Below are 9,758 nucleotides of genomic sequence, written 5' to 3'. Positions count from 1 at the left end.
TAACCCAGGGGTCACCGGACAGGGATCAGGAGCAGGAACCCAGGCTGATTCACCCACTCCCTAACCCAGGGGTCACTGGACAGGGATCAGGAGCAGGAACCCGGGCTGATTCACGTCCTCCCTAACCCAGGGATCACTGGACAGGGATCAGGAGCAGGAACCCGGGCTGATTCACCCCCTCCCTAACCCAGGGGTCATTGGACAGGGATCAGGAGCAGGAACCTGGGCTGATTCACCCCCTCCCTAACCCAGGGGTCACTGTACAGGGATCAGGAGCAGGAACCCAGGCTGATTCACCCCCTCCCTAACCCAGGGGTCACTGGACAGGGATCAGGAGCAGGAACCCGGGCTGATTCACCCCCTCCCTAAACCAGGGGACACTGGACAGGGGTCAGGAACCCAGGCTGATTCACCCCGGTGACTTCAGGCCAATTCTCTACGGGAAAGGACGAAAAGGTTAAGATTGGAGGGTCAGGGTGGAGGAGGTCTAGGCTGGGGGTGAAAGGTGACCAAGTCCCTACCTTCAACTGTTATCTTCTTGCAGAGCTGAGGGCATGGATATCCTGCGTCGCAGCTGCGGAAACGACAAGGGAAGAGGAGTCAAGAGTTGAGAAGACGAAGCTTCAAACTGCTGTCAGGACCCACAGATGGAGAAGAAGCCCAAGTAAAACACAGTGGCCCACATCACCGGGAGACCCAGTTCCACACGTCCAAACCCCTTACCCACCAATCGAGAGCAACACAAACTGGGGGAGAGAGAGCAACACAAACTGGGAGAGAGAGAGAGCAACACAAACTGGGAGAGGGAGCGCAACATAAACAGAGAGAGAGAGCAACACAAACTGGGAGAGAGAGAGCGCAACACAAACAGAGAGAGAGCAACACAAACTGGGAGCGAGAGAGAGAGCAACACAAACTGGGAGAGAGAGAGAGAGAGAGCAACACAAACTGGGAGAGAGAGAGAGAGCGCAACACAAACTGGGAGAGAGAGAGAGAGCGCAACACAAACTGGGAGAGAGAGAGAGAGAGAGCGCAACACAAACTGGGAGAGAGAGAGAGAGCAACACAAACTGGGAGAGAGAGAGAGAGAGAGAGCAACACAAACGGGGAGAGAGAGAGAGAGAGAGAGCAACACAAACTGGGAGAGAGAGAGAGAGAGAGAGAGCAACACAAACTGGGAGAGAGAGAGAGAGAGCAACACAAACTGGGGGAGAGAGAGAGAGAGAGAGAGAGAGCAACACAAACTGGGAGAGAGAGAGAGAGCAACACAAACTGGGAGAGAGAGAGAGAGAGAGCAACACAAACTGGGAGAGAGAGAGAGAGAGAGCAACACAAACTGGGAGAGAGAGAGAGCAACACAAACTGGGAGAGAGAGAGAGAGCAACACAAACGGAGAGAGAGAGCAACACAAACTGGGAGAGAGAGAGAGAGAGCAACACAAACTGGGAGAGAGAGAGAGAGCGAGAGCAACACAAACTGGGAGAGAGAGAGAGAGAGAGCGCAACACAAACTGGGAGAGAGAGAGAGCGCAACACAAACTGGGAGAGAGAGAGAGAGAGAGAGAAACACAAACTGCGAGAGAGAGAGAGCAACACAAACTGGGAGAGAGAGAGAGAGCAACACAAACTGGGAGAGAGGGAGAGGGAAAATATTCGCCTGTTTCATCGACTTCAAGAAAGCCTTTGACTCTATATGGCACGAAGGGCTCTATTATAAACTTCTTCAGTGTGGAATAGGGGGCAAAGTCTATGACCTTATTAAATCAATGTATCTGAAAAACAAATGCGGGGTCAAAATTGGAGACAAACGCACCGATTTCTTCACCCAGAGAAGAGGCGTCCGGCAGGGCTGCAATTTGAGCCCGACCCTGTTCAACATATACATAAATGAATTAGCAGACATGCTGGAGCAAAGCGAGTCACCAGGTCTCCGTCTCCTGGATGGAGAAGTGAAGTCCCTGTTCTATGCGGACGACCTGGTTCTGCTGTCTCCCACAGAACAGGGATTACAGCAACAACTGGACCTACTCGACAAATACTGCCAAAATTGGGCTCTAACAGTAAATCTAAAGAAAACCAACATCATGATTTTTCAAAAAAGGCCCAGATGTCAGGAAAACAAATACCAGTTTACCCTCAGTGATACCACTATAGGACACACTATGAGCTACACCTACCTTGGTCTAACTATTACAGCATCAGGGAGCTTCAGCATAGCAGTGAATGCACTAAAAGAAAAAGCCCGAAGAGCCCTATATGCAATAAAAAGAAAATTCTACAACATCCAAATCCCAATCAAAATCTGGCTCAAAATATTTGACAGCATAATCCTGCCCATTGCACTGTACGGTAGTGAAGTATGGGGCCCGCTAAATCACCAAAGCTACACTAAATGGGAAAAACACACAATAGAAGCCCTACATGCAGAATTCTGCCGAAGCATCCTTCGCACCCAAAGAAAAACGCCAACAAATGCATGCAGAGCCGAACTAGGCAGATACCCACTGATAATAAACATCCAAAAACGAGCACTAAACTTCCTAAATCACCTCAAATCTAGCTCCCCAGACACCCTTCATTTCAAAGCCTTTCAGACCCAAGAGCTAAACCCAGAAAAGAGTCCCCTGAGTCAGCTGCTACTGAAACTAAGTACTCAGCCGGACCCTGACCAGCCCCAGACCAACACAGCCGTCCAAACACCAATCCGAGTGAACCAAATCATTAAAAAATGCAAAGAAACCTACCTGGAACATTGGAACAAAATAACCGAAAGCCAAAGCAGATTAGAATGTTACCGGGCCCTAAAAAGAGAATATAAACTGGCAGACTACCTCACGACCATCAGAGACACAAAACAGAGACAGACCCTCACCAGGTACAGACTAAGCGACCACCAACTAGAAATTGAAAAAGGCAGATACAAGAAATCCTGGCAGCCTAGAGAGAATAGAATATGCGATCAATGTCTGGCCGGCGAGGTTGAAACAGAGATGCATTTCCTCCTAAAATGCGAAAAATTCAACACATCAAGAAACATATTATTCAACAAGCTAAGCCAAACAACCCCAGATTTCAAGGAATTGGATGACCTGTCAAAATTGAGATTAGTCCTAGGAGAAGGAGACAGACCATACCTTGGGGCCAAATATGTAACAACATGTCACAACCTGAGGACTGTTTAAAATTAAGACTGTTTAAAATTAATATTGAACGTACCAAATGAAGTACAAAGACTGTTTAAAATTAATATTGTTTAAAAGTAATATTGTATGTACCCAACAAATGTCAAATCGATTGACACCTACAGAATGTTGGAAAACTGTACCTTTTTGCTATGTAAGCTTTGGCAATATGGTTCTCTGTAAACTTTCATGCCAATAAAGCATTTGAATTGGAATTGAATTGGAAATTGGAATTGGAGAGAGAGAGAGAGCAACACAAACTGGGAGAGAGAGAGAGAGAGAGAGAGAGAGCAACACAAACTGGGAGAGAGAGCAAACTGGGAGAGAGAGAGAGAGAGAGAGCAACACAAACTGGGAGAGAGAGAGAGAGCAACACAAACTGGGAGAGAGAGAGAGCAACACAAACTGGGAGAGAGAGAGAGAGAGAGAGAGAGCAACACAAACTGGGAGAGAGAGAGAGAGAGAGAGAGCAACACAAACTGGGAGAGAGAGAGCGCGCAACACAAACGGAGAGAGAGAGAGAGAGAGCAACACAAACTGGGAGAGAGAGAGAGAGAGAGCAACACAAACTGGGAGAGAGAGAGAGAGAGCAACACAAACGGAGAGAGAGAGAGAGAGAGAGCAACACAAACTGGGAGAGAGAGAGAGAGAGAGAGAGCAACACAAACTAGGAGAGAGAGAGAGAGAGCAACACAAACTGGGAGAGAGAGAGAGCAACACAAACTGGGAGAGAGAGAGAGAGAGAGCAACACAAACTGGGAGAGAGAGAGAGAGAGAAACACAAACTGGGAGAGAGAGAGAGAGCAACACAAACTGGGAGAGAGAGAGAGAGAGAGCAACACAAACTGGGAGAGAGAGAGAGAGAGAGCAACACAAACTGGAGAGAGAGAGAGAGAGAGAGCAACACAAACTGGGAGAGAGAGAGAGAGCAACACAAACTGGGAGAGAGAGAGAGCAACACAAACTGGGAGAGAGAGAGAGAGAGAGAGAGAGAGAGCAACACAAACTGGGAGAGAGAGAGAGAGAGAGAGAGCAACACAAACTGGGAGAGAGAGAGCGCGCAACACAAACTGGGAGAGAGAGAGAGCGAGCAACACAAACGGAGAGAGAGAGAGAGAGAGCAACACAAACTGGGAGAGAGAGAGAGAGAGAGCAACACAAACTGGGAGAGAGAGAGAGAGAGCAACACAAACGGAGAGAGAGAGAGAGAGAGAGCAACACAAACTGGGAGAGAGAGAGAGAGAGAGAGAGCAACACAAACTAGGAGAGAGAGAGAGAGAGCAACACAAACTGGGAGAGAGAGAGAGCAACACAAACTGGGAGAGAGAGAGAGAGAGAGCAACACAAACTGGGAGAGAGAGAGAGAGAGAAACACAAACTGGGAGAGAGAGAGAGAGCAACACAAACTGGGAGAGAGAGAGAGAGAGAGCAACACAAACTGGGAGAGAGAGAGAGAGAGCAACACAAACTGGGAGAGAGAGAGAGAGCGCAACACAAACTGGGAGAGAGAGAGCGCGAGCAACACAAACTGGGAGAGAGAGAGAGAGAGAGAGAGAGAGAAACACAAACTGGGAGAGAGAACAGTAAGCTCGAGGAACAGCACCTCAGAGAAACATTGAAGATAGGAGCAGGAGTAGGCCATTCGGTCCCTCGAGCCTGCTCCGCCATTCAATGAGATCATGGCTGATCATCCAAATTCAGTACCCTGTCCCTGCTTTCTCCCCATATCCCTTGATCCCTTTAGCCTTAAGAAATATATCCAACTCCTTCTTGAATATATTTAATGAATTGGCCTCGACTGCCTTCTGTGGTAGAGAATTCCACAGGTTCACCACTCTCTGGGTGAAGAAATTCCTCCTCATCTATGTCCTAAATGGCTTACCCCTTATCCTTAGACTGTGACCCCTGGTTCTGGACTCCCCGACCATCGGGAACATCCTTCCTGCATCTAGTGTGTCCAGTCCTGTTAGAATTTTATAAGTTTCAATGAGATCCCCTCTCATTCTTCTAAACTCCAGCGAGTATAAGCCCAATCGACCCAATCTCTCTTCATACGTCATTCCTGCCATCCCAGGTATCAGCCTGGTGAATCTTCGCTGCACTCCCTCCATGGCAAGAACATCCTTCCTCAGATAAGGTGACCAAAACTGCACACAATACTCAAGGTGTGGTCTCACCAAGGCCCTGTACAACTGCAGCAAGACATCCTTGTTCCTGTACTAGAATCCTCTCGCTACGAAGGCCAACATACCATTTGCCTTCTTAACCACCTGCTGCACCTGCATGCTTACCTTCAGCGACTGGTGCACAAGGACACCCAGGTCTCGTTGCACTTCCCCTTCTCCCAATCTATTGCCATTCAGATAATAATCTGCCTTCCTGTTCTTGACACCAAAGTGGATAACCTCACATTTATCCACGTTATATTGCATCTGCCATGCTTCTGTCCAACCACCCAACCTGTTCAAATCATACTGGAGTTTCTCGGCATCATCCTCACAGCACACACGCCCACCCAGCTTTGTGTCGTCTGCAAACTTGGAGATATTACATCTAGTTCCCTCGTCCAGTTCATTAATATATATTGTGAATAGCTGGGGTCCTAGCACCGATCCCTGCGGTACCCCACTAGTCACTGCCTGCCACTCGGAAAAAGAGCCGTTTATTCCAACTCTTTGCTTTCTGTCTGCCAACCAGTTCTCTATCCAAGTTAATACCTTGATGGGACAGTGTAGACGGAGCTTTACTCTATCTAACCCGTGCTGTATCTGCCCTGGGAGTGTTTGATGGGACAGTGTAGAGGGAGCTTAACTCTGTATCTAACCCGTGCTGTACCTGCCCTGGGAGTGTTTGATGGGACAATGTAGAGGGAGCTTTACTCTGTATCTAACCCGTGCTGTACCTGCCCTGGGAGTGTTTGATGGGACAGTGTAGAGGGAGTTTTACTCTGTATCTAACCCGTGCTGTACCTTCCCATGGGAGTGTTTGATGGGACAGTGTGGTGGGAGCTTTACTCTGTATCTAACGTGGGCTCTACCTGCCCTGGGAGTGTTTGATGGGATAGTGTAGCGGGAGCTTTACTCTGTATCTAACGCGGGCTCTACCTGCCCTGGGAGTGTTTGATGGGACAGTGTAGAGGGAGCTTTACTCTGTATCTAGCACGTGCTGTACCTGCCCTGGGAGTGTTTGATGGGATAGTGTAGAGAGAGCTTTACTCTGTATCTAGCACGTGCTGTACCTGCCCTGGGAGTGTTTGATGGGACAGTGTAGAGGGAGCTTTACTCTGTATCTAACCCGTGCTGTACCTGCCCTGGGAGTGTTTGATGGGATAGTGTAGAGGGAGCTTTATTCTGTATCTAACCACTTACTGAACCTGCGCTGGGAGTGTTTGATGGGGCAGTGCAGAGGGTGCTTTAATCTGTATCTAACCCCTTGCTGTACCTGCCCTGGGAGTGTTTGATGGGACATTGTAGAGGGAGCTTTACTCTGTATCTAACCCGTGCTGTACCTGCCCTGGGAGTGTTTGATGGGACAGCGTAGAGGGAGCTTTACTCTGTATCTAACCCGAGCTGTACCTGCCCTGGGAGTGTTTGATGGGACAGTGTAGAGCGAGCTTTACTCTGTATCTAACCCCGTGCTGTACCTGCCCTGGGAGTGTTTGATGGGACAGTGTAGAGGGAGCTTTACTCTGTATCTAACCCGTGCTGTACCTGCCCTGGGAGTGTTTGACGGGACAGTGTAGAGGGAGCTTTACTCTGTATCTAACCCGTGCTGTACCTGCCCTGGGAGTGTGTGATGGGATGGTGTAGCGGGAGCTTTACTCTGTATCTAACCCGTGCTGTACCTGCCCTGGGAGTGTTTGATGGGACAGTGTAGAGGGAGCTTTACTCTGTATCTAACCCGTGCTGTACCTGCCCTGGGAGTGTTTGACGGGACAGTGTAGAGGGAGCTTTACTCTGTATCTAACCCGTGCTGTACCTGCCCTGGGAGTGTTTGATGGGACAGTGTAGAGGGAGCTTTACTCTGTATCTAACCCGTGCTGCACCTGCCCTGGGAGTGTTTAATGGGACAGTGTAGAGGGAGCTTTACTCTGTATCTAACCCGTGCTGTACCTGCCCTGGCAGTGTTTGATGGGACAGTGTAGAGGGAGCTTTACTCTGTATCTAACCCGTGCTGTACCTGCCCTGGGAGTGTTTGATGGGACAGTGTAGAGGGAGCTTTACTCTGTATCTAACCCGTGCTGTACCTGCCCTGGGAGTGTTTGATGGGACAGTGTAAAGGGAGCTTTACTCTGTATCTAACCCGTGCTGTACCTGCCCTGGGAGTGTTTGATGGGACAGTGTAGAGGGAGCTTTACTCTGTATCTAACCCGTGCTGTACCTGCTCTGGGAGTGTTTGATGGGACAGTGTAGAGGGAGCTTCACTCTGTATCTAACCCCGTGCTGTACCCGCCCTGGGAGTGTTTGATGGGGACAGTGTAGAGGGGTCTTTACTCTGTATCTAACCCGTGCTGTACCTGCCCTGGGAGTGTTTGATGGGACAGTGTAGAGGGAGATTTACTCTGTATCTAACCCATGCTGTACCTGCCCTGGGAGTGTTTGATGGGACAGTGTAGAGGGAGATTTACTCTGTATCTAACCCCGTGCTGTACCTGCCCTGGGAGTGTCTGATGGGACAGTGTAGAGGGAGCATTACTGTGTATCTAACCCGTGCTGTACCTGCCCTGGGAGTGTTTGAACATAAGAACATAAGAAATAGGAGCAGGAGTAGGCCAATCGGCCCCTCGAGCCTGCTCCACCATTCAATAAGATCATGGCTGATCTGATCCTAACCTCAAATCTTCTATCACTCTGCATCCACCCGAACCCATGTGATCTCCCGGGAGAGGCGAAAAACCAGATAAAGACCCAATGGCCAATTTGGGAGAAAAAAATCTGGGATATTCCTCTCCGACCCATCTAGGCGATCGAAATTCTTCCAGGAGATCACTCTGTCCCTATATTTTCTACAGTACTTACCTTCTGTAAAGGCGATCTCCACCCCAGCCAGGAACAGGAATAAAACCATCTCCTGAAATCTAACAGAATTAGAACACAGTAGGAGCAGAACAAGGCTACACGGCCCCTGGGCCCACTCCACTACCCACAGGGCCATGACCATTCCGAACCTAGACTCATGTCCAATTTCCTGCCCACTCCCCGTAACCCTTAATTCCCTTTACTTCTAGGAAACTATCTATTTAATTTTTAAATTTTGATGGGACAGTGTAGAGGGAGGAAGTGGAGGAATAACTGAGGATTGATCGCGACCCACCTGTCACACGGTTGACACTTTTTCTTCTGCGAGTGGTAATAATGATCACGATCACAAACACAAACTGTGTCGTTATAACCAGAACCTGGAGCGAGAGAGAGAGAGAGAGTGATTCGCCAATGAGGTGGAGAAGCACAGAATGGGCTTCATCAAGAGCTTGATAGAGCGGGGAGGGGGGCAGAGAGAGGGGAGGCAGTTAGAGAAGCAGAGAAGGAAAGAGAGAGGGGGACGCAGAGAGAGAGAGAGAGAGAAAAAGAGACAGAGAGAAAGAAAGAGAGCAGGGGGGAGGGGGGGGTGGGAAGGAGGGGGGGAGATGGGAAGGAGGGGGGGATGGGAAGGAGGGGGGATGGGAAGGAGGGGGGATGGGAAGGAGGGGGGGATGGGAAGGAGGGGGGGATGGGAAGGAGGGGGGGATGGGAAGGAGGGGGGGATGGGAAGGAGGGGGGGATGGGAAGGAGGGGGGGATGGGAAGGAGGGGGGGATGGGAAGGAGGGGGGGATGGGAAGGAGGGGGGGATGGGAAGGAGGGGGGGATGGGAAGGAGGGGGGATGGGAAGGAGGGGGGATGGGAAGGAGGGGGGATGGGAAGGAGGGGAAGGTGGGGGGAGGGAAGGAGGGGGGATGGGAAGGAGGGGGGATGGGGGGGATGGGAAGGAGGGGGGATGGGGGGGGATGAAGGAGGGGGGATGGGGGAGAGGGGGGAAGGGAGGCCAGGCGGGAGGGTGAGCGAGCAGGCGAGTGACAGCGAGAGTGAGAGGGGACAGAGATCGTCACTCTGCCCTGGGGGCTGTACTCACACTCGATCAACACTCCATGCTCACAGGAGCTGCAGTTTTTGCAGTTGAATGTGGTGGAATCGATCCTGCTTTGGTACATCCTGCGTGGACAGCCACACACCCTGTTTGAGTAGATGGTACATTCCTTCACCTCGACCTGCTGGAACACTGCCGGCCGGGTAAAACAGCAAAACCACAGGTGTTAATACAGAGTGACCGGGGGGTCCCACAGAGAGGACACGAGCTGACACTGAGACACACACGGGCCGTACAGTCCCAGACGGGAGTGAATCGTTCCCTTTTACCCGCTGTGTACTGTACATGTACAGGAGCTGACACTGAGACACACACGGGCTGTACAGTCCCAGACGGGAGTGAATTGTTCCCTTTTACCTGCTGTGTACTGTACATGTACAGGCGCTGACACTGAGACACACACGGGCCGTACAGTCCCAGACGGGAGTGAATTGTTCCCTTTTACCCGGTGTG

The 9,758-nt window shown here is 50.4% G+C and overlaps 1 protein-coding gene across 2 annotated transcripts in view; it reads right to left on the bottom strand.

The window, feature by feature from the left end:
* The window catches only part of LOC147091602 (tumor necrosis factor receptor superfamily member 1A-like), a 32,131-nt gene extending 23,552 nt beyond the window's left edge, over positions 1 to 8,579 (bottom strand). For both annotated transcript variants that reach the window (XM_085976829.1, XM_085976830.1), the window contains exon 1: positions 8,495 to 8,579. The gene's annotated coding sequence lies outside the window, so the exon portion shown is untranslated. The remainder of the gene's footprint in view (positions 1 to 8,494) is intronic.
* Positions 8,580 to 9,758: the final 1,179 nt, after the last annotated feature.

The sequence above is a fragment of the Somniosus microcephalus genome, unplaced genomic scaffold (genome assembly GCF_052327205.1).
Source record: "Somniosus microcephalus isolate GS21.2 unplaced genomic scaffold, FLI_Smic_1.0 unresolved_chr3, whole genome shotgun sequence".
In the NCBI taxonomy this organism is placed as follows: domain Eukaryota; kingdom Metazoa; phylum Chordata; class Chondrichthyes; order Squaliformes; family Somniosidae; genus Somniosus; species Somniosus microcephalus.
The sequence above is the reverse complement of the archived record's forward strand: the minus strand, read 5'-3'. Positions and strand labels throughout refer to the sequence as shown.